General features: G+C 47.3%; 1 protein-coding gene across 1 annotated transcript in view; it reads right to left on the reverse strand.

Annotated features, from left to right (window-relative positions):
- The window catches only part of ZNF407 (zinc finger protein 407), a 716,766-nt gene extending 691,783 nt beyond the window's left edge, over positions 1–24,983 (reverse strand). The window contains exon 1 of the mRNA XM_068237071.1: positions 24,908–24,983. The gene's annotated coding sequence lies outside the window, so the exon portion shown is untranslated. The remainder of the gene's footprint in view (positions 1–24,907) is intronic.
- Positions 24,984–25,448: the final 465 nt, after the last annotated feature.

Raw genomic sequence — 25,448 nt, forward strand, 5'->3', positions numbered from 1 at the left:
ACCATTTTTTGGGGCAATTTGCCTCAATGGAAGGTATAGGGAAATCGCAAAAAGCTTGAAAAAAGTGCTTTGTATAGTGATTTCCCCAACGCTTTTAAAGGGAACCTAAACTGCGAAGGATATGGATTTTACTTTTTAAAATAATACCAGTTGCCTGACTCTCCTGCTGATCCTGTGTCTCCAATACTTTTAGCCACAGCCCCTGACCAAGCATGCAGATCAGGTGCTCTGACTGAAGTCAGACTGGATTAGCTGCATGCTTGTTTCAGGTCGGTGATTCACCAACTACCCCAGCAAGAGATCAGCAGTACTGCCAGGCAACTGGTATTGTTTAAAAGGAAACATCCATAACGGTTCCCTTTAAGAATAAATACATTGGGCTTGATTCACAAAGCAGTGCTAACAGTTAGCACGCTTGTGAAAAGCCCTTTATCACACCTAAAATCTCTTTGCGCGCGCTAATTAGCACTCGCACTCAAAGGCCGGTACATGCAAGCGAAAACAGAGCACCCTATGGGCCTATAGGGACCCTATAGGCGCATAGGGTGCACCGTTTTCGTTGCATCCGGTGCGAAGTTTCGCGCACACCGGACTTTGCGTGGAAATTTTTGCCGCGCAGGACTTTGCGCTCGATCTCAGTGGGCTTGGTGCGTGCTAACTACTTATCACCCAAGTTAGCATGCCCAAAGCCTTTAGGCGTGCCAACCAGGTTAGCACCGAATAGTGAATCAGGTCCCTTGTATTTTTTATTTTCCGGGGCAAAGAGTTCACTTCCTGACTTGTGTCAGGAAGTGAAAAACAAATAGCTCTGCAAAAGCGCTTAGAAAAGCGCTTTAGAAAAAAAAAAAAAAGCATTGCGCAGCAGGTAAGCGCTGGGAGGCGCTAAAAATGCAGTCGTTAGCGATTTCGATTTTAGATGTGAACAAGGCCTAAAAGTCCAGTAGCAGAACCCAAGTAAATAATGCCCTGGGTATCCTCAAAGGCCTGGTGCACACCAGAGGAGTTTTTCTGAGCGTTTTGAGTTTTTAAATCTGCTGCTAATGTTATCCTATGTGTCTGTGCACACTGGAGCAATGAGGTTTTGTAAAAAACCCCATAGCATTACATTGGGAAGAGCTTTTAGAGGTTTCAAAAGCTCTTCCCAATGTAATGCTATGGGTTTTTTTTTACAAAACCTCATTGCTCCAGTGTGCACAGACACATAGGATAACATTAGCAGCAGATTTAAAAACTCAAAACGCTCAGAAAAACTCCTCTGGTGTGCACCAGGCCATAGGGGATAAGCAAGGAAGCAGATCACTAGACTGAAAGTGCAAGAAAAAGGAAAGGAGAAAAACGTGCTCATATTCAGATTTGTTACAGACAGGATCAGTAAATACAAAATAAAGCAAAACTAAGCATCTAATATAATACAGTTATCTTGTTGCAGGGTATCTAGATGACCCTTTTCCAAATCAATTTTTTAGGCGTCCCAAGCATATTCAAACAGTCTGGAGGCAATCAGCAAAACAGTATGCTAAGGGTGCAACTCCAATATCAGTCAGCAGATGGTGCACACTGGTGTATAAATATTCTACTATGGTATGAACACCGCAAACTGCAACAAAAACAACACTGGATCCAGAGAGACTAAATATTTGACAGAGACCAGGTGGAGGTCATCAACAAAAGTATCACCAGAAAGTGGTGGGGCCAGTTAAAGCAGCCTAAACCGTGTTTTGTTTCATTGCTCCTAAGGATTGGAGCACACTAGGCAGAATCACTAGCATTGCGGAAAATAAGTTTTTGCCCATAATGAAGGTCTACGGGCTTCATACAAAAAGTGCATAAATCTGTGTTTTACAATGTGTGTTTTTCAAAACCCACAACTTGCTGCATATTTCTAAAAAACACATGTAAAATGCACGTAATGTATTTTAATTGAGACAAAGAGGACTGCATTTTACATGCTTTTTTATTTAATAAGTTTGGTACTGTATTTTACTCCACTGAAAAACGCAAATGAATGAAACGCATAAAAAATGAAAACAAAAACGTACACAAAAAAGTAGAAACGCAAAATGCAGAAAATGCATGGTTTTCTGCACTGCCTAGTGTGCTCCTAGCCTCAGATGTAAAGCCAAATGAGTTATTTTCCAAAGTTTATACTGAACTTGAATTAGCTTATATGATTTTCTTCCCCCCTTTGTTCCAGTTTAAGATACCTCCATTTTATACTGATGAAAACAGGGCAGAGCTTGTATGTATTTGCCCGACCACCAGCACGCTCCTGTCCACCCAGGTGTGACGTCAATGCCAATGTCCCATTGTGGTGTCAATGCAGTTCCCAGATTGGTTAAAAGTGTTAAAATGCACTCCACTAATTGCATACATTCAAGTCCAAATATATATGCGACCATCCCTCCTATGGACCCAACATTTGGAAGGTAAGGAGGGGACCTTCCCAAACCACTTCTGTGCCGAGTTGCAGACCCCCAAGCTCTTGTTTCTGAATAAAGATGCACAAACTTATCTCAGGAACCAGCAGGGGTATGAGTCTTCAATTCCTCACGGAAATGGTTCAGGGGTCCGCTCCTTAACCTCCAAATTTGGGGTCCATAGGAGACATGGTCACAGAGATATTCAGACTTGAATGCTGTGGAGCTGGAGGGCTGTGGAGTTGGAGCAATTTTGGGTACCTGGAGTCAGTGGTTTCATACACTGAGGAGTCAGAGTTGGGGGATTTTTGTGTAACAACTTTACATACAGCACTGGCAAGCATTAAGGTGCGTACACACATGCGACTATAGACGTTTGTAACGATCGTTCCCCGATCTTTACCAACGACGATCGTTACAAAAAACGAACCACCGACTATTAAGGCAAACGACGAACGAGTCAAATCGCTACAAAAGAAAGTTCTGTCTCGGCGGATTTTAACCAACGACGATCGTTTGCAAAAGTAGTACATCGTTGGAAACGGTCGTTTGTACTAGGCTTGACATGCGCATTTCACTATTTCTCCGTGAAACTTCTCATTTTTATGCGCAGGCGCAATAGTTGCTTTATGTGATGTAACGTTCGTTCTAACGATCAGATTTGAGAAGTCCGAGCAATTTTAAGTACCTGGAGTCGGAGGTTTCTTAAAGAGTAACTGTTAGCCCAAAAAATGAAATTTAAATCTCTATTGCAATGTTTTATTTACTTTTTAAGGGAGCCAAAAAGGCAATGCAGAAAGTTAAAAATCAATCTAATTTTTTTACTATGTAGCCTTTTCCCGAGGACGCAAAGCCGCATAACAGATACTGCTGAGCATGCCCATGTCTGCCCGACCCCCTCTCCCCCCCAGGACCAGGTGCCGATATATTCTCACCCCAAACAGCTGACACGGAGAGAGAGAGCGGGAGCGGAGTACATCTACACACTTCCAGCGCCGCCACCGCAGAGCAGCCGCCGCCGTGCATCTCTCTCCTGCTCGTGATTCTCTCACATGTGACTCGGCGGCGGCTGCTCTGCGGTGGCGGCGCTTGAAGTGTGTAGATGTACTCCGCTCCCGCTCTCTCTCTCCGTGTCAGCTGTTTGGGGTGAGAATATATCGGCACCTGGTCCTGGGGGGGAGAGGGGGGTCGGGCAGACATGGGCATGCTCTGCATGCTCAGCAGTATCTGTTATGCGGCTTTGCGTCCTGGGGAAAAGGCTACATAGTAAAAAAATTAGATTGATTTTTAACTTCTGCATTGCCTTTTTGGCTCCCTTAAAAAGTAAATAAAACATTGCAATAGAGATTTAAATTTCATTTTTGGGGCTAACAGTTACTCTTTAAAGGGAACCTTAACCGAGAGAGATATGGATGTTTCCTTTTAAACAATACCATTTGCCGGGCACCCCTGCTGATCTCTTTAACTACAGTAGGTGCTGAATCACACACCTGAAACAAGCATGCAGCTAATCCAGTCTGACTTCAGTCAGAGCACCTGATCTGCATGCTTGTTGAGCAGCTGTGGCTAAAAGTATTAAGCCCAATCTACACCATACGATTCTTTGTACGATTCGATTACGATTCTATTTACGATTCTATTAAATCCGACGTGTCCGATCGGGATTCGATTCGATGCAATTCGATTTGCCATTGTTTTACATGTTGGATTTAATCGAATCGTAAATAGAATCGTAATCAAATCGTACAAAGAATCGTATCGTGTAGATTGGGCTTAAGAGACACAGGATCAGCAGGAGAGTCAGGCAACTGGTATTATTTTAAAAGGAAAAATCCACATCCTTCTCAGTTTAGGTTCCCTTTAAACTGATTAGTCGGATGATTTTTGTACTGACCTCACAGCCCTACTTGAATGTAAGAAATCTAGGGTGGTTCAGATTGACCCCTACTGGCAAAAGCCTATAATAGACTTAAAGGAAACCTGAGACATTTCATCTACAAGCTTTTATACTTACATGGGGCTTCCTCAAGACCCATGCAGGCTGTGGGCTCCATCTCTGTCTCCCCTGGTATATTTTATAGTCGTGGCCAGTCATGCTTCACTGCACATATGCAGACTAGCCGCACACGCCCCTATCACATTCAACGCCTACGCAATTGGTATTGAGCAGGGGCCAGCTCAGCCGGGCATACGCAGTGAAGCACAACACTGACTGTGACTGGGAACATACTGGGGGAGACAGCAGAGGAACAGAGCGACACTGGCGAAAACCAATGGAGCCTGCGACCTACATCAGAATCAGAATCATTTATTTCGCCAAGCATGAGCAATCATGCCCGGAATTGTTTTTGGCACATACATATAGCTCAGGAAGAAAACAGAGAAGAGTGCATAGCAGCAGGGATAGATTACATTACATTTGCATACAATTTGCGTCAGAAAAACATGGGATTGGTGGAAGCCCCAGGTAAGTATAAAAGCTGGTCCACAAATATGTGCAGGCAGCATGTCACTCAGGGGGTATGGTTTATTGAAAACACTTCAAACTGCAAGTAATTCCAATACACTTCTGGAACAAAAATGTTCCCGATATACCCAATGCATATTACATTATCACATCAAATGCTTCTTTTTGATTTAGGTCTGCTTTAACCACTTACTGTTCCAAGTACAGTATATCTACACCCCTAAACACTTCATCTAAGCCTCAGGGGCGTAGATATATGTACTCTGCTGCGATCGCCTTTGTGCGTGCTCAAAAGTGCACACCCATGGGGGTACACATTGCCGTCGTTAGCCCGGAGATCAATGAATGGGAACACAGTTCTCAGACTGGTATATATCATTTGGCACTGTTATTGGCCTGAGGAAGTGGGCTTAGACCCACGAAACGCGTTGCCTGTGCTAAATAAAAATCTTTTGTATGTTACAAAGATTTCATCATTGAGGTAAGATACCTCGTTACCCTTTTCATTTTAAACTATTTTTAGATGCTTTTATACAATCCAGGGTGCTTCTTTCCCAGTTTGTGCTTAGTACACACCCCTACATAACCTGTTGGAGGGGTGGTGACAGTATACCCATGATTGCCACCATGGTGGACAACTGTCTCCGGTTTTCCAAGAGAGCGACCACCTCCGGGTCCCCCCAGGACTACCCCGAGTGGAGTCGGGTTTATAGTCTCCACCTGCTTCCTGTGGTTGGTTGCTGCTTGCAACCCTCCTTTGTGAGTAGCATTCTTATTCTCACCAATATGTCCCATCCTTATATTGACGTATTGCACTACTGGGCTCCCGCCTTTTTGTCTCTTGTACCTTTTTCTACAGGGTGCCCCGACACCCCCACCACAATACTTTTGATAGGACGGCTGGGTGATGTCAATCACACACTCATATACCGTTTCGTCAGGCCTGAATATTCCTGAACTGGTAAAAAAAAAAAAAAAAAAAAAAAAAAAAAAAAAGGATTTTCTAAAGGTGGCAGGATTTTTCTCTTTTTTTTTTTTTGCAGGTATGTACATAAAAAAACTAGAGACAAGAATGCCAGCGATTTGTACTGCCAGCGCGATTTGTACTTGTTGGTTGAGACTGCTGGTTAGTTGAGTTCTGGATAACCGGTACTCTACTGCAGGGCTTTTCAATGTTTTCACTCATTGTACCACTTTTATCACCTGAAAAATTTGAAGTACCACCAGTGTGCCAGCACAATAGATCTGACCAGATCAGGCTCGGCTGTTTCCAGAGGAGCCCGAGCGGAGAGCCGCTACCGCGCATACACTTACACCAACAAGGAGATCTTCGAGGGGTTCCAGCGCTGGATCCCCTCTACTAAGGAGGAAGCCTCTTTAGGATCAAGAGGCTTCCCCGGGGCACTTTTTTCTTACAGGTACAATTTAAGAAAGGGGGGGGGGGGGCATATGGTAGGGGAATAGCAGGAGGCATTGGTGGGGAGGCAGAGGAGCGAGTGAGGGGTAGCCAAACTTTGTGGAGGCAGGACGGGACCAGGACAAGTGGCAGGTGGGCAATTAAGTAGCAGACAAACTTGGAATGTACCACCTGGCCAAGAGCAAAGTACACTGGTGGTACGCGTACCACAGGTTGAAAAGCCCTGCTCTACTGTATACAAAAGTGGTGAAACTTGGCCAATCAAGATTGGATGAGTGTACACACCTTGAGGCCCCTTTCGCACAGGATCAGTTGCATTGCAGAATAATTCTGCATGTCAGCTCACTGCTCATACAATTCTATGGGACTGTTCAAATCTCTGTATTGCAATGGATTGCATTATTCTAACTCACTGCATGCAGACTTTGAATTGATGTGTATGGCATAACGCACTTTCCACACATTATTCCACATGTGTTATGCCATCCGCAAAGTGTGAATCCAGACTAAAGGCTCATACACACATCAGACCATAGTCTTTGGAAAATGAAAGATCACAGACCAATTTTACCCCCTTCCATGTAGTATGAGAGCCATACCTACACAGTCTATTCTATGGAGCTGAACTCCCCATCAGACAGAAATCTTTGCAAGATGCTGCACACAAAGATGCTGTAGACATTCAAAAGATCAGTATCTGCAAAAGATCTGTTCCTGCAAAATGCATTCATAGTCTATATCTGCAGATCATCATACGCACCTAGTTTAACAGACAATCATCTGCAGATCAGATCCACCAGGATATATTTTCAGATCTGCAGATGATTGTCTGATCTGCAGATAAATGTCAGTTAAACAAGATGTGTATGATGATCTGCAGATCTCATAGACTATGAATGCAATTTGCAGGAACGGATCTTTGGCAGGAACAGATCTTTTGCAGATACTGATCTTTTGTGTCTGTACAGCATCTGTGTGTGCAGCATCTTGCAAAGACTTTTTTTCTGATGGGGAGTTCTGCTCCATAGAAAAGACTGTGAAGGCATGGCTCTCATACTACATGAAGGGTGCTAAGATTGGTCTGTGATCTTTCATTTTCCAAAGACTATAGTCTGATGTGTGTATGAGCCTTAAGTCTCCAAGTAATTGGAGCTTTCATTTAGCACTTAAAGGGGAACTGAAGAGAGAGGTATAAGGAGGCTGCCATGTTTATTTCCTTTTAAGCAATACCAGTTGCCTGGCAGCCCTGCTGATCCTCTGCCTCTAATACTATTAGCCATAGCCCCTGAACAAGCATGCAGCAGATCAGGTGTTTCAGACTTTAAAGTCAGATCTGACAAGACTAGTTGCATGCTGGTTTCTGGTGTTATTCAGATACTACTGCAGAGAAATAGATCAGCAGGGCTGCCAGGCAACTGGTATTGATTAAAAGGAAATAAATATGGCAGCCTCCGTATACCTCTTACTTCAGTCCCCCTTTAAGGCTGGAATCACAGTGGTCAGTTGCGTAATACCAGTGTTCTCCTCAGGCTCTTTTAGCAGGGTAATTTTGGTGACCACCCGGCTATCATCTGCTCACATCCTCATCGGCCTCCTATGCTATAAGCAGCACTGCACGGAACAGCACAGCCCCTGCATTCTCCCGTCGTGCCCCACCCAGCTACTTTTTTATGCCACCTGGCTGGAAAAAATTTCCAGGGAGAACGCTAAATGTGAATGAATGTGAACTGCAATGGAGATTAGACAATGGGCCCTATTCTCAATGACTTCCCGCATGCGGTAAAGTACATGCGGGATGTTTGCGACCGAAACATCGACAAGTTCACATTCACAAAATGTTCCGCATGTTTTTTCAGCATGCGGAAAAAGTGCGGTAAAAGTGCAGGATCCATGCGGAAAAATTTCCGCAAAAGTCGGTATTTTCCACACACAAACACCAATTCACAAAACATTTCAGGCTCCTCATTTCGACGTTATTTACCGTTTTTTTATCACCTACAAGTAGTAGGTGATATATTCCGCATCCCATTGACTTTAATGAAGTCTGGAGGCTTAAGGCTAGTACACACTAGCAATTTTGATTGGCCAACGATTGGTCAATTTTACCACCTCCATGTAGTATGAGGGCCAAACAGATTTTCAATTCTATGCAGATTATATAGGTAAATGGTCATACTACATGGAGGTGGTAAAATTGACCAATGATTGGCCTATCAAAATTGCTAGTGTGTACTAGGCTTTAAGGGCTGTGCTTGCTGGACTTTGGCCTTAATTCACTAAGCTTATCTCCTGTATTTAATAACTCTTCTAGAGTTGTTACCATGGTGATAAGGCATGTAGTATTTAGGAAACATTTTACCTCAGGCAAACCTAAAGTTAACTCTTTTGTCTTTAAGTTAACTCTCCAATCCTTAAAGGGAAGGTTCAGGGTGGCTGTTAAAAAAATAAAAATGCCCATCCACTTACCTGGGGCTTCCTCCAGCCCGTGGCAGCCAGGACGTGCCCTCGGCGCCGCTCCGCAGGCTCCCGGTCCCCTCCGGTGGCCGACCCGACCTGGCCAGGCCGGGCTCTTCTGCGTTTCAAAATGCGCCTCACGGGGGCGCGCTGACGTCATCGGACGTCCCCCGGGCTGTACTGCGCAGGCGCAGAACTACTGCGCCTGTGCAGTACAGCCCGGAGGACGTCCGATGACGTCAGCGCGCCCCCGTGAGGCGCATTTTGAAACGCAGAAGAGCCCGACCTGGCAGCCGGCCTGGCCAGGTCGGGTCGGCCACCGGAGGGGACCGGGAGCCTGCGGAGCGGCGCCGAGGGCACGTCCTGGCTGCCACGGGCTGGAGGAAGCCCCAGGTAAGTGGATGGGCATTTTTATTTTTTTAACAGCCACCCTGAACCTTCCCTTTAAAATAACTCCAGAGTTAAAGACAGGCTGTTCATTAACTGCGTGTGAAAATAACTACAGAGGAGGTAACTTAAGGAATAAAGAATAAAGAGATAAGATAACTCTCTCACTGTGTGGAGGTAAGTTTTCTCTTGCCTTATCTTCAGCATGATCTTAGTGAATTGAGGCCTTTGTCTTTTTTTTAACATTTTTTCATGCAACCTTTTTACCGCATGTTTACCACACGTTTAATGGCTGTTTCCGCATCTTTTTTACCGCATGCAGAAAACATGAGGAAAATTTTAGTTAATGCGGAAAAAATGCGGCGTTTACCGCTGGCGGAAATTTTTCAGTAATATTTTGCGGTAATTTGGCTTCTTTGAGAATAGAGCCCATAGACATTAAGGCTGCTTACACACTAAGACGTTACAATGCTCCCCCAACGCACAGCAATGTAACACAAGTGGGCTGTTCACACAGCCCACGTTGCGTTACATGTAACGCTGCACGTTCTCCGGAAAGTGCAGCATGCTACCACGTGATGCGGAGTGTCTCGCTCCGCATCACGTGGTCCCGCTGGCCAATCAGCGCCACTCTGGGAGACATTATAGGAATCGAGCTGCCTGACACGGCTCACTCTACCATCCTCACTTGCAGCACCATACGTTGTGTTAGGTGCACGTTATGCGACCTTAACGTAGCACCTAACGCAACGTCTTGGTGTGCAAGTAGCCTAAAGGACAACTGAAGTGAGAAGGATATGGAAGATGCCAGATTTATTTCCTTTTAAGCAATACCAGTTGCCTGGCTGTCCTGCTGTTCCTCTGCCTCTAATACTACCAAGGCTGTGGAGTCAGAGAAATTTTGGGTACCCGGGAGTTGGAGGTTTCATAAACTGAGGAGTCGGAATCTGAAGATTTTTGCACCAAATCCACAGTCCTGGTAAGTATTACTATGGAGTTGGAGCCGTTTTGGGTAGCTGGAGTTGGAGTTGAAGTCAGAGTTGGCAGTTTCATAAACTGAGGAGTCGGGTGATTTTTGCACCGACTCCACATCCCTGAATACTACTAGCCACAGACCCTGAACAAGCATGCAGCAGATCAAGTGTTTCTGACATTCTTGTCAGATCTGACGAGATTAGCTGCATGCCTGTTTCTGGTGTTATTCAAACACTACTGCAGCCAAATAGATCAGCAGGGCAGCCAGGCATATTGTTTAGAAGTAAATAAATATGGCTGCCACTGTATTCTTATTACTTCAGTTGTCCTTTAATACAAAGCCTGCATGCAGCAAATAAAGGTGGCCACACACTATACAATCCAATTTTTCACCAATTCGATAATTTTGATCGGATGTACCGAAAAATCGAGAGCCATTCCTTTTTGATCAATATATTTTTTTTTTATTTTGGGAGATTGGACGGTACTTATCCGTTAGCCAGGCGCATCCAGCAGGTGGCGCTAATTACTATTCCCCCTCCAGGCCGCCATGGATAGTAGGGAAAGATGTAACTCTGGTGGAGTTTTGTCGCCACCTGCCGGATGCGCCCGGCTAACGGATAAGTACCGATTGGACATGTTAGAAATTTCAGACCAACTTTATCAGGAATTGTATGGTGTGTGATTGATTGTCAATTACTTGATGTACAGTTCCAATAATTTTTTTCTGAGCTTTCAATTATTAAAGGGGAACTGAAGAGAGAGGTATATGGAGGCTGCCATGTTTATTTCCTTTTAAGCAATACCAGTTGCCTGGCAGCCCTGCTGATCCTCTGCCTCTAAGGGCTCATTTCCACTATAGCGAGTCCGCATGCGGATTCGCACAGCCAATACAAGTGGATGGGCCTGTTTCAACATGTGCGTTGTGCAGAACGTTTTTGTGTGCGGGGAAAATCTGCAAATTCGCTCCCCGCACACCGCTAAGCGAATCACATACAATGTATCTAATAGGGAAATTGCATGCGGTTTTGGCATGCGTTTTCCCTGCGATTTCGCACTTACTTCAGTTCCCCTTTAAGGAAAAATTAAACATAGGTGTGTGGCACATTGGTCAGATTTATGAATTGCTACAATCAGTAAGAAAATTGATTGTTACTCTTGAATTGAAAAGATATTTAAAAAGTTGTATGGTGTGTGGGCCACGTGATCCATTACAGCGCAGTGCTGTGAACAGGCCTATAGAATTTTATGGGCAGTGAGTTGACATGTTTAATTCTTCTGCAAGGCAATTGAGCACAGTGAACTAGGCCTTAGGGCTAATTCACACTACAAGAGCTTTTCTAAGCGCTTTGTGATTTTAAGGCTTCTTGCACACCAAGACGTTGTGTTAGGTGCCACGTTAAGGTCGCATAACGTGCACCTAACACAACGTATGGTGCTGCAAAAGCCGACGGTAGAGTGAGCCGCGTTCGGCGGCTCGATTCCTATAATGTCTCCCAGAGTGGCGCTGATTGGCCAGCGGGACCACGTGATGCGGATCGAGACACTCCGCATCACGTGGTCCCGCCGGCCAATCAGCTACCGCCAGTGCAGTGAATATTAAGTAGCCATGTGCGCGGCTACTGTAGCTGGCTCTCCCCGCCTCCTCTCCGCCCCCCACTGCGCATGTGCAAACAGTCTAACGCGGCTATAGCCGCTCCAACGCCGTAGCATGCTGCACTTTGCACCGAACGTGCAGCGTTACATGTAACGCAACGTGGGCTGTGTGAACAGCCCACTTGTGTTACATTGCTGTGCGTTGGGGGAGCGTTACAGGCGCACTAACGTGCGCCTGTAACGTCTTGGTGTGTAAGCAGCCTAAAAGCTGTTGCTAATGTTATCCTATGTGTGTGTTCATAGTGGAGTGATGTGATTTAAAAAAAATCCCCCATAGCATTGCATTAGCAAGAGCTTTTCAAAATCTCTAGCGTTTAAAAAACTCTTGTAGGCCTAGTGCACACCAGAGCGGTTCGGCTACGGTTTGCGATCCGCTTGCGGGTGCGGATCCGCTTGGGTAATGTATTTCAATGGGCTGGTGCACACCAGAGCGGGAGGCGTTTTGCAGAAACGCATACTCCCGGGCTGCTGCAGATTTTGGATTGCGGATGCGTTTCTGCCTCAATGTTAAGTATAGGAAAAACGCAAACCGCTCTGAAAAACGGCACTTCAGAGCGGTTTGCCAGGTGTTTTTTGTTACAGTAGCTGTTCAGTAACAGCTTACTGTAACAATACATGAAATCTACTACACCAAAAACGCTTCACAAAACCGCAAAATGCTAGCTGAAACGCTACAGAAAAATAAGAAAAAGCGTTTCAAAATCTGCTAGCATTTTGCAGATCTGCTAGCGGTTTTTGGTGTGCACCAGGCCGTAGTGTGAATTCGTCCTTAGAGTAATCAAGGAAAGTGATAACAGTACTATTTGCCACCGATCAGTGAAATGATATACGGTAAGAAAGGCAGAGATCTGGGAACACAAATTAGGTTATGTTCCACATAAACAACAATGCAATGCTGTTAAAAGGCAACAAGATGGCGGTCCAACATGACAATGTCAATCAGCCCTTATAAAAACTGGTAAACCAAGTAAAACGCGTCAACTAAGTTTGGCAGCCCTCAGGGAAAGCACGCCGACACTGCTAGCCGTGACAGAGATCCAACACAGAGGACAGTATATGAGTCAGCACCTTCTATGCATGCAAGGACGCCCGCACCCATGTCATCAGCGTACTGCACCAGCGCAGTAGTGGAATGGGAATTCCTAGCCCAGGACATATCACCTGACCTAGCCGATCTCCTCCCCCAACACTCTTTGCAGCCTGCACTGCACATACAGTTCCTCCTTCCTCTGTGTGCGAAAAAGCATATTGCACTTTCTACACTCTTCAGTATCCCCATGTGTACAGGTACCGTTAATAATACTGCTCATAACAAGAAATAATTTTTCTTAGTTTTTCAACAAACTTACTGCAGAAAGTGAGGGAATGGAAAAAAACCTCCTTTCACAAAGAGCAAAGAGAAACTAGACAGACACTGCTGATTAGGTTGTTATTAATACTGCAGTGTTGCCTAGAAAACGTTATCATTCAGAAGCAGCACAAAGAAGATGGGTGTGGTCAGCTTTGTGCTGGCATTAAAACAGCAGCTAGTCGCCTTCCCAGCTCCTCCCTGACTACCTTCTATCGCTGATAGGATGGGGGTTTGGCTTGACAGCTCACAGACTAGCGTTCAGTCCAGCCAACTTTATTCTCTGTCAGCTGCCTCTGTGTCCTTCCGTTCCAATCTGTTGTGCTGCTGTCAGCCCCGTTAAAGTCCGCTAACGGCTGAATGGCAGGCTACTGCACATGTGCTGTCCGGGCTGCACGCCACCCTCAATTGCACTCACAAGGACAGGACAGTTCTGTGCATTGCATACAAACTTGTAACATCACATGTGCAGAAAGCTCCTGGCCATAGGAGCGTTATCGTGGAGGTGCACGGCCCAGAGGCAGCGCATACACAGCAGCCCCTGGGTTATGGACTTCAATTTGGCTGCAGCAACACAATGGTTCGTACTGGAAGGACGCCAAAGGAGCTGAAAAACTACAAGGGGCGGAGAGAAACACCAGATAAGTGAAAATCCCCCATCTCAGGTTTACTACATACATTTCCATGCAGAATTTGCCTAATGCTGCATCAACTCAAATTATTTGAATCTCATTGACGACCCCAACTCCTACTCTCCATACAGTAAACACTGAGGCTTAACCCTCTCATAGCTCCCTGCAAAAGTGAAACCTATGCAAATGACCCTGCCGCCCCACTGTGGGGCAGGGTCATATGAAGGATAACTTCTACTGTGCTATGTGGTGCTTGCCCCGCATTACACTTCTTACATTAGGTGTGCAACCAGCCTGAAAGTCATTACTGTGTGGTTCAGCCACTGATCAACCCCCCTCCAGGGCTTGACACAAGATGTAATTACTACACAGCTAATAAACACTGTGTGTATTAACTGGGCAGTACTAGGCAGCTCAGACTTAACTGTAAGACAAAGTCCACAGTGGGCCATTTAGGTGCATTGTAACAGTCGCTTTGTAATGCAGAACATTGCACTGCAATACAAAAGCAATGCGACATTCCCAGTCAAACTATTACAGTGCAATCTAATGCATAATTCCCACTTAAACATACAGTGAAGCATACTTTTCATTGGCCGTATGCAACGCATGGATAACATTCAGGGCCGCTTCCCCTTTCTGTTGTGTTTCTTGCTGTTGTGGTCCTGTCTTGCTGTATTTTTACTGCACCCCACAGCAGGGCAATAAAAGGCTATGGGGCCTTTCATACCGACGCAGTGCAGCATGATACAATGGAAGTTACTTATTACCTCATCTCTGGTGCAAGTGCAAACCTATGTTACCATGCGGTTATGCGGCGGACCGGTAGTTATGCAAGTCTATGGCAGCGCGTGTTAAAATGCCTGCCGCAATTTTTACGCGTTGTGCATACGTGGATGTGTTCTTAGCAATATGCTTCCATGCACTATTGCTTCACTTCCTGCTTGGCTAGCTGCCAGACGGGGATAACCACATACTAATGCCGTAATCCCTGAAGGCCTGTTTTTTGCAGTGCAGCACCCAGGCTGCACCACACCGCTGCCACCACAATCCCCAGTGTAAAAATGGCCTAAAGGTACTTATACATGCACAATCAATATTGCCTATAAGAATCATGGCTTGATCATTAGGGTAATATTGTGGTTTATAGCTGAGTGGTGTTATTGTTAAATAAGCAGGAGATGAGGGATCAAGTAGCAGTGCACACTAGAGTGCCTTGTAGGGAGCTGGGCAAGCGTAAGAACAATGTGCGTACCAGTCAGGCGTTGTCAGCGTCACTTATCTCTTAGCTATGTAGTGCCTATACAATGTAGAGGACTATCAGTCCTCTGAATTAAGGTGGGTGCGCGCACACTTACTGTAAGGTCCCGTTTACACTTAATTAGTTGGTGTGCGTTAGTACGCGTTTTTTCCATAGCAGTGCATTGGGAAGAAGATTTCAGTTAAAACGCGTTAAGTGTGATAGGTGCCATAGGAAAACATGGGCATTACTTTGAAAATCAGTTTTCTCTTCCGTTTTAACTGAGAGCAACTGATTTAGGGCCCTTTTCCACTAGCGCGTTTGCGCTAGCTGAATCGCAAACCGCTAGCGATTTTACGAACGCTATGGTTTGCTAAATAACATAGGAATCGCGGTAGGTTATTTCCACTACCGCGATTCGTTTTTGCCTCAAACGCGATTGCGCCGCCGAGCGATATTTGCAGCGATTTTGCTATGCACTACAGCATAGCAAAATCGTGAACGCAATCGCCGGAGGTTTCCTGCACTTTTGTGATTCAGCAATCGCTAGCGTTCAGCGTGACCGCTAGCGACTGCTAGTGGAAAAGGGCCCTAGGGCCTGTTTCCACTACACGCAGATTGGATGCAAAAAAACTGACTACAATGAATGCCTATGGGAAAATCTGCATCAGAAAAATTGCGTTTAGTGGAAACAGGCCCATAGACATTCAATGGAACAAACACAATTGCTAACTTCCAGTCAGAGCAATATCCTGCCTCTATCTGGCCAGCAGACGCTAGTCAGCCAATCAGGTGCACTGTCATACACCCTTTGCCTGCTGTGCCATACCTAGCAGGAATTACATAGATTAGCATTCAGGTGGGAGGCTTCGGTTGGACGCAATCGTGAATTGCGTCGTTTACAGGGACGCCCCGTGTAGGCACATCTCCCACACGGTCCCCTCCCTAACCACTCACCTGTCAACCGCATCCCAGAAGCTGCAAAAAATAAATTTAAAATCACAAACACTGGTCCACATGACAGCCCAGGGGCCCCAGGTCTCTCTCACTCACTGGGGCCCCCAAACCACCATGCGACACCTAGAGGGAAGTGCGGGCAAGCCCTGGACCTCTCACCTCCAGGGAACTCACCCCACCACCTCTAAACTGAATGCCAACTGCAACAAACACAATTGCTAACTTCCAGTCAGAGCAATATCCTGCCTCTATCTGGCCAGCAGACGCTAGTCAGCCAATCAGGTACACTGTCATACACCCTTTGCCTGCTGTACCATACCTAGCAGGAATTACATAGATTAACATTCAGGTGGGAGGCTTCGGTTGGACGCAATCGTGAATTGCGTCGTTTACAGGGACGCCCCGTGTAGGCACATCTCCCACACAGTCCCCTCCCTAACCACTCACCTGTCAACCGCATCCTAGAAGCTGCAAAAAATAAATTTAAAATCACAAACACTGGTCCACATGACAGCCCAGGGGCCCCAGGTCTCTCTCACTCACTCACTCTAGGATGCGGTTGACAGGTGAGTGGTTAGGGAGGGGACCGTGTGGGAGATGTGCCTACACGGGGCGTCCCTGTAAAGGACGCAATTCACGATTGCGTCCAACCGAAGCCTCCCACCTGAATGCTAATCTATGTAATTCCTGCTAGGTATGGTACAGCAGGCAAAGGGTGTATGACAGTGCACCTGATTGGCTGACTAGCGTCTGCTGGCCAGATAGAGGCAGGATATTGCTGACTGGAAGTTAGCAATTGTGTTTGTTGCAGTTGGCATTCAGTTTAGAGGTGGTGGGGTGAGTTCCCTGGAGGTGAGAGGTCCAGGGCTTGCCCACACTTCCCTCTAAGTGTCGCATGGTGGTTTGGGGGCCCCAGTGAGTGAGAGAGACCTGGGGCCCCTGGGCTGTCATGTGGACCAGTGTTTGAGACATTCAATGGAGTCAGTTTTTCTGCATCCAATCTGCATGTAGTGGAAACAGGCCCTAAGTGTAAAAGGGCCCTAACCCTCATGGATTAGGACTTGATCCCTTAGGCGATAGTTTGGATGGCCTATAGTCAAGCAACACAATGGGTATCATTCATAAACAGGCTGTCGGTAGTGCGGGAAAACACCGTTCTTCTCCGCAACCGGTAATTAAGACTTCTGGGTGGCCATTCATAAAGAAGTCTGCCTGTTGCGGAAGAAGTGCGGAGGTTTTCTGGAGGAAGCTGGCGGCAGCGTGGCGGAAGGCATGCGGAAACTTAAAAGCTGCCCGATTCCCTCCCTGCGCTGCTCTGTCTGATGCTGCTTGGGAGGTCCCTCCCATTCATTTATATGTATTCCGCCCGCCTATCGCTACTGTTGAGCAAGCGGTATTTTCCTTCCGGATACCGCTTGCTCTAATCTTTATGAATGGATGTGTTTGTTACTTTTTCTAGATTAATCTAGAAAAACTCCGCACAAGGCGGAAATGTATCGCTCTGTCACCTTTTCATGCGGAAAGAGCCTTTATGAATGGGGCTTATGCTGAGTGGTCGGGAAAGTCACCGGTGTTAAGCATTTCCGCATGCGGAAATGCTTTATGAATGATACCCATTCTGTTGCTATGAAGGGAGAGGAAGGCCGACCGCAGCACACAACTATCGCAAAGCAGCTGAACTGGATTGCAGAGATGATCCAACAGTCAACAACTCTTTGGGACATGACAGAAATGCTGTACACTAGAATCTTGGCAGAGGAAACATCTAGTTCAGGGATGGGCAAACTACGGCCTTCGGGCCACACCTGGTCCGTTTGCACATTTCAACCAGCTCGCCGTTGCTCGGCTGAAGAGCTCTGGGTAAATGGCGTCCGCGTAGTATTTCACTGCTCATGCCGGTGGTCACTGATAAAAGTAAAACATATATGCTTTCTTTCCTCTGAATACTGTTCAATAAACAGGAGGAATAAGGAGGGTGGTGGCATCTAGTGGCCAAATAGTAAATTACAGCCTAACATTAAATTAAATAAAAACATATAAATCCCCCATTAATCTCTCACCTCCCCCACTTTCCCATAGTTACCAAAATAAAACATTTGTATGTAAAAAAGAATTACATAAAAAAAAATACATAGTTACATTGGGGACTCAACTTTTTTAATATGTATTTCATGAGGGTGTATCACTGTTATTTTTGCAATTAACATGCCTGGCGTTCTATTAAGATCGCCAGGGAGGCTGCGGGAGGGTTTTTTTTTAATAAAAAGAAAACTATTTCATGCAGCCAACTGAAAGTTGGCTGCATGAAAGCCCACTAGAGGGCGCTCCGGAGGCGTTCTTCCGATCGCCTCCGGTGGCCAGAAGTAACACGGAAGGCCGCAATGAGCGGCCTTCCGTGTTTCGCTTACCTCGTCGCCATGGCGACGAGCGGAGTGACGTCATGGACGTCAGCCGACTCCGATCCAGCCCTTAGCGCTGGCCGGAACTTTTTGTTCCAGCTACGCTGGGCTCAGGCGGCTGGGGGGACCCTCTTTCGCCGCTGCATGCGGCGGATCGCCGCACTGCAGCGGCGATCAGGCAGCACACGCGGCTGGCAAAGTGCCGGCTGCGTGTGCTGCTTTTTATTTGAGCCAAATCGGCCCAGCAGGGCCTGAGCAGCAGGCTCCGGCGGTACTGGACGAGCTGAGCTCGTCCAGACCGCTCAGCAGGTTAAAGGCTTATAATTAGAGATGCACGCAAGACTGAAAAAATACACCTTTATTTCCAAATAAAATATTGTTGCCATAGATGGTACTAGGGACATGGTTTAAAGGACTTCCAAGGCCAAATGTAGAAAAAAAAATGAAAAAAGTTAGATACCTGCATCAGTTTGGCAGGCACGGAGGACGCCGTCCTCTCCCTCCCGCCGGGTCCCCGTCGCTCAATAGCCCCCCGAACGGCTCCCGACCTCATGGCCCGAGTCGGGCTCTCCTGCCTGTACAAAGATGGCCGCCGGAGCTGGCCGCGGCTGCGCAGTCCGCATAGCCGTGAGTGCGGCTGCGCAGCTCTAGGGCCAACCCCCCGATCCACGTAACAGGCTGTTTCCTGTGGCGTGGATCTGGGTGTTGGCCCTAGAGCTGCGGACTGCGCAGCCGCGGCAAGCTCCGGCAGCCATCTTTATGCAGGCAGGAGAGCCCCACCCGGGCCGTGAGGTCGGGAGCCGTTTGGGGGGCTATTGAGCGGCAGGGACCTGGCAGAACGGCACGGAGGGCGCGGACAGCGTCCTCCATGCCTTCCAAACTGATGCAGATATCTAACTTTTTTCATATTTTTTTTCTAAATTTGCCTCGGAAGTCCTTTAAACATTGTAATAACCGGGACAAATGGGCAAATAAAAAGGTGTAGCTTTTACCCACAGTAGCCCATTTTATTTTAAAACTGTAATGGCCAAAAACTGAGAAATAATATTTTTTTTTTCCATTTTTTTATTATTCCCATTAAATTGCATTTAAAATAAAATTCTTAGCAAAATGTACCACCCAAAGAAAGCATAATTGGTGACGAAAAAAAAAAAATATATAGATAATTTTATCGTGATAAGTAGTGACAAAGTTATTGGAAAATGAAAAGGAGGAGGCCTGAAATGTAAAAATTGATCTGGTCCATAAAGGGAAAAAACCCTCAGTGGTTAACTTGTTAACTACCTTGGCGTTCTATTTCGTGCGGCCATGCGGCTTTTTTTTTTTTTAGAAACGCCTATTTTTTAGCGTAGCTAGCACTAGGCTAGCTACACTCCTCCCCCCCCCCCCCCAAGTCCCCCAGCACTGTCGCCCCCTCCTCCGTTCGCCGCCAGCGGTATTTACCTCTCAGAGATCTCGCGATGGCTAAGACTTCTGCCTTTGCTTCAGGCGTTGCTATGGCGACGATCGGACATGACATCAACGTCATGCACAGTTCCAATCGCCTTCATAGCGACCCCAGGAGGCTATGGAGCGGGCGCGGGCTCCGGGGGGGGGCAGGGGTAGTAAAAAGTGCAGCGATTGGGGGGATCAAAGCGGGCCGGCGGTGATCGGCGGGGTGATGTAGCTAGCTAGCCAGGTGCTAGCTACACCTCCTCCGAAAATTTGGGCCAGAAAGACCCTCCAGGGGCTGAGCAATACACCGCGGCGGTAATGGACGAGCTGAGCTTGTCATTACCACCAAGGTGGTTAAAGATCTGGCAACCGTGACTCCACCTGCCCACAAACTGCTCTAGCATCCCTCCTCCACAATCCATAGCAACTGAACACATCACTTGGCTATAGCTAAAGCCTGCATTAACCTCCTTGCCGGTCTAATTCCCCCGGCAAGGAGGCAGCGCAGCACTTTTTTTTTTTTTTTAAATTATGTAGCGAGCCCAGGGCTCGCTACATGATAGCCGCTGAGCAGCGGCAGCTCTGCAGCCACTCCGATCGCTGCCGGCGATCGGAGTAAGCAGGAAATCCCGTTCAGAAATCCCGTATCACGACGTCATAGGGAATCCCGGGCCACCCCTCAGCGCTGCCTGGCCCTGATTGGCAAGGCTGCGCAAGGGGTCTGGAGGGGGAGGGGGGCGGCGCGACGTTGCGGATGGCGGCGGATCGGATGTTACAAGCAGCTAGCAAAGTGCTAGCTGCTTGTAACAAAAAAAATATGCAAATCGGCCCAGCGGGCCTGAGAAATCCTCCTGCGCAGGTTACCCCGAGCTGAGCTCGGGATAACCGGCAAGGAGGTTAATGCATACCAAGAATCTTTTACCCTAGGGATAAAACTCCCAATCCCTACAGGCAACTTTATTATTGTAACAAACATTGGAGAGGCAGCTGCGGTGAACAGTGCTACCACCGCAGCTGCCTCCAGCTCCCTGCCTAGCAATCTATCCGTGCCTCGGGCGTCTAGCACGCCGAGGACGGGTCTGTCAGCTGCACATAGGGTCGCATTGTCGCATGCGCGCACAGACAGGACCTTTATGCGGGGAGGAGGCGCGTCAGCTGACCAGCCGGTCGGCTGACGTCAGAGGAGACGCTCGCCGTTCCTCATTTGCTGATAGGAGGGGGCGTGCCAGAGGGGTCTCCTCTGCTTCATAAGCCTAGCTGAATCACTCGCAACTTGTCTGCGGTTGCGAATACTTGGTGTTAGCGCTCAGACCTTAGATAGTTCCGGTGTGCTTTGATCCGGGAGGAAACGGGGATTTCACACAAGATAGGAATTGTTTGATAGCCTTAAAGATTCATTACGGTTATTATCTGTGCATGACTCTGGCTCGTTCTGACTACTCTTCTGCTCAGAGATTTCGTACCTCTGCCCATCTGATCTTGCTGCCGACTAGGGCTGCACGGTTTTGCGGTTTAAAACCGAAACCGCAATTCACATGCAGACGATCTTGAGATCGTCAGTAGCTTCGGTTTTTTGTGCTACGAGCTGCTCAGCTACCTCCCGCTGCTAATCCCTGGCTTCTATGCCGCCCCACTCTGTCTGCACTGCATCTCCCAGAGACAGCGTATCTGCTGACCTCACAGCCCCTGCGACAGGGGAGGGGCGCTCTGCACAAACTAATGCCGGGAGACTCAGTAGAGTGTGGCCGCTCAAGCAGAGCTGTTTCTGCTGCATCCGCTGCTTTCTCCCTCTCTAAAAAGGATGACAGCGAACAGCTATATGGAGAGAACAGGCAGCTCCAGCCGAGAGAGTGTGAAATGCTCTCCCCCCTCCTTCCTCCAGGAAACTTCAAAGGCTGCCCCGTGAAGTAACTTTTTTTTTCAGCTGTGTGATTGCACGGAGGTGGGAGTGGGGAGATGAGTGTACAGTGTGTGCCTGTGTGTGCGCGTGTGTGTGTGCGCGTGTTTGTGTGCCTGTGCTTGCCTGTGCGTGTGTGTGCCTGCGTGTGCCTGTCTGTGTGTGTGTGTGCGCCTGTGCGTGTGTCAGAGCGTGTGTCTGTGTCAGAGCGTGTTAGGGCTGCACGGTTTTGCGGTTTAAAACCGAAACCGCTGCCCGGCTCAAGCACTCCGCAATACGCTGCACATTGTTAACTGCCCCCAGCCCAGCGTCCTCACAGAAGGCCCCACCTGCACAGATGTGCAATTTAGTGCTATAGCTTGCTTTAAAAAAAATAAAAAATAAAAAACGAAATCACAATTTCTGAGTGAAAAATCGCAATTTCAATTTTTCCCTAAAATCGTGCAGCCCTACTGCCGACTCTGCCTGTTTAAACCTTCCGGTCTCTGCCTTCCGATTTTGTACTGTATCTGTCTGTCTGTTGCCAACTAGTGTTGGGCCGAACAGTTCGCCTGGCGAACCTCTCTGGGCCTCTTACTACTTCCGGGTCGCAATGACCCGGAGTAGTACGCCTGCGCTGCCCGACGGAGCGCGTCCTAGATCGCGCTCCTGTTGCCGGGCACTCTCTGCGCATGAGCGTGACGTCACTCATGACGTCACGCACATGCGCAGAGAGTGCCCGGCAACGGGAGCGCGATTTAGGACGCGCTCCGCCGGGCAGCGCAGGCGTACTACTCCGGGTCATTGCGACCCGGAAGTAGTAAGAGGCCCATGGATTTAGAGATGTTCGCCGGCGAACGGTTCGGGAACCGTTCGCCACATCTCTATTGCCAACCCGATCAGTCTGACCACTCTACTCTCACCAGAGGGCCCTTGACTCTGGTGAGGGGCGCTGTACTGTAAGTACCCACCAGCTCCTCTGGTGAGGTATAGCTAAACCTATCAGTACTACTGTTGCACCAATCACTATATTGCTATTTGCTGTCACATCAGCTTTCTGATATACCTGTATTATAGGTGATTCTGCAGATCACCTAATAATCAGAACTCTGTTTCTTGCTGACACAAATCGTTACAATTATGCGTTTGATTACCAAGCTAAGCATTAGTCAGTTCAAAAATCACCACACACAGCATTTCTTCTAAAGCCTGGTAGACACTTTCAATTATGATTAGCCAATCACTGACCAGTTACCACCATCATGTAGAATGAGGGTCAACAGATATTGAATACTATCAGCACATTGGCAATCATTCATAAAAGTGTGGTCGGTAATGCAAATCAGTGCGGGAAAACACCGCTTTCGGTAGTTTACACTTCTGTGTGGTCATTCATAAAAAAGTGTACAGGTGCGATAGCAGTGCGGTGATTTCCCAAACTAGGCTGGCGGTAGGCAGGAGGTAGGCTTGCGAAAACACAGGAAGCTGCAGAGTTGATACATTTCTACGTGTTCCGCTCTACTGCAGCTGCCTGGGAGGTCTGTGGTTATCGCCACATCCAAGGGAGCGGTATTTCCCGTCCTCATACCGCTTGCGTTAATCTTTATGAATTAACATTTTGTTTCATTTGTTACGATAGTCACCGCACAAGGCTGTGATTTATCGCTCTGCTTGGGAATGTCAGCTTCTCATGCAGAAACAGCCTTTATGAATACACATTTTGCTATGTGCTCTGTAAAGTCGACCTTTTTCAGAATTTCCGCATGCAGGAATGCTTTATGAATGATAGCCATTGTGTAGGTAAACTCTCATACTACATAGAGGTGGTAAAATTGGTCAGTGATTAGCCAATTGTGATTGAAAGTGTAAACCAAGCTTAACGCTATGTCCACGAGAATAGCGGAGATTGCACACTTGCACCCACAGAATGGGCTTTAGGCTGGTAACTCAGGTGGCAAGGTTAGCACTACTTATGGGCATATAGCAGAGGTGCCCACACGTTTTTGGCTTTTGAGCGACTTTAAAAAATTAGCAAGTCACAATTATCTACCTATGAATTTTAGGCGCATGCTTGTATATACGTGGCAGCACGGTGGCGTAGTGGTTAGCTCTCTCGCCTTGCAGCACTGGGTCCCTGGTTCGAATCCCAGCCAGGGCACTATCTGCAAAGAGTTTGTATGTTCTCTCCGTGTCTGCGTGGGTTTCCTCCGGGCACTCCGGTTTCCTCTCACATTCCAAAAAAAAAAAAAACATACGGATAAGTTAATTGGCTCCCCCTAAAAAATTGGCCCTAGACTACAGTACTTACACTACATAATATAGACATATGGCAATGGTAGGGATTAGATTGTGAGCTCCTTTGAGGGACAGTTAGTGACAAGATATATATATATATATACACTGTACAGCGCTGCGTAATATGTCGGCGCTATATAAATACTAAATAATAATAATAATAATACACAGAATGGAAAATGTAGTGAGTCGGGATCTACCATGAAGTCCTTTGCGATCTACCTAATGGGCACCCCTGGCATATGGGATTAATTTATGTGCTTCATGACTTTACACAGCATCATTTGTATGCCATTTTGATGGGTGTGCTGAAATGTTGGAACACCAGCACCCAGTAAATATTATGATTGCCCATACTGGAGATAACATGGTAAAATATTAAATGAGGCTGAATACATGAAAACAGATATAATACATAATATTCATAAGGGCCCTATTTTAAAATATGTAAGCACACATGCATACTCTAACACTTTTAAGACATTTTTTTTCAAAACAGCACAGCAAACATTGTATTTGTTTCTATGCACCTTCCCAATAACGTAAGCCGCGTAAATGTAAACACCACAAACACACACTGCAGACAGGCAGATCAGCCAGCCGCTGGCAGTGACCGGGCGGGAGTCGTGCTGCTTTGCCGGGCACAGTGTGACACGCACGGACAGAGCAGGGCTTCCAGCTAGCCGGTGACACACAGGAGTGAAGAGACGGTGTATGGGCGTGTGTTTAACCTCAGCCAGCCGTCCAATCAGAAGCCGCACTCCAGCCGCAGCCGTACAGGACAAAACGACGGCACCGCCGAGGCCCAAAAAGCCCCAAGGAAGCAGCAGCCTGTAGCATGGCGAAACCATACAGCTCGCCCAGGAACGAGTCAGCATAGCCGCACCAGACACTCTCCGCGGGACATTTGCGGTCAGCTGACCGGACACAGCTTTCCGGTTTGTTTTACTCACTTGCTGTAGGTAAATGCCGCGGGTTCGCTCACGATGATCTTAGTCACCAGTGGCCTGCCGTAGATACGGGGCGCGCCTGCGTCAGCCTGGGAGTGAGGCAAACAACGTGCTGAGCGCATCACGTGACTTGCTGAGTTTTGGCGCGCCGTATAAAGTAGCCGGCTCGGTTATGACCGCATTAGAGGCTAGAGTGGTGTTTGCCTGACTGGTGTATGGGGAGTCCGAGTGCTAGTGACCGGTCGGAACACCTGCCTCGGCGCTGCTATCCTGCGCTTGCTACTGCTTCTTGATGGATGAATATGGCTGCCTATAGCTCTGGGTGACAGTCACTTGGAGTTTGCCACCCAGACTATAAGGTGTATTCTCATATGGGTAGCTTATAGCAATATATCTGCTGCTAGCCAACTGCCTCAGCAGATATGCAAGAGGTGTGCAGGCTGTAGCTGGAAACAATGGGTAGATGCAGTAACTATAACGGTGCCTGTCCTCTGCATGTACATCTGTGTGGTCCTGCTGGTGGCACTATTAGCTGCGGGACCTG

This window comes from Hyperolius riggenbachi, chromosome 5 (genome assembly GCF_040937935.1).
Source record: "Hyperolius riggenbachi isolate aHypRig1 chromosome 5, aHypRig1.pri, whole genome shotgun sequence".
In the NCBI taxonomy this organism is placed as follows: Eukaryota; Metazoa; Chordata; class Amphibia; order Anura; family Hyperoliidae; genus Hyperolius; species Hyperolius riggenbachi.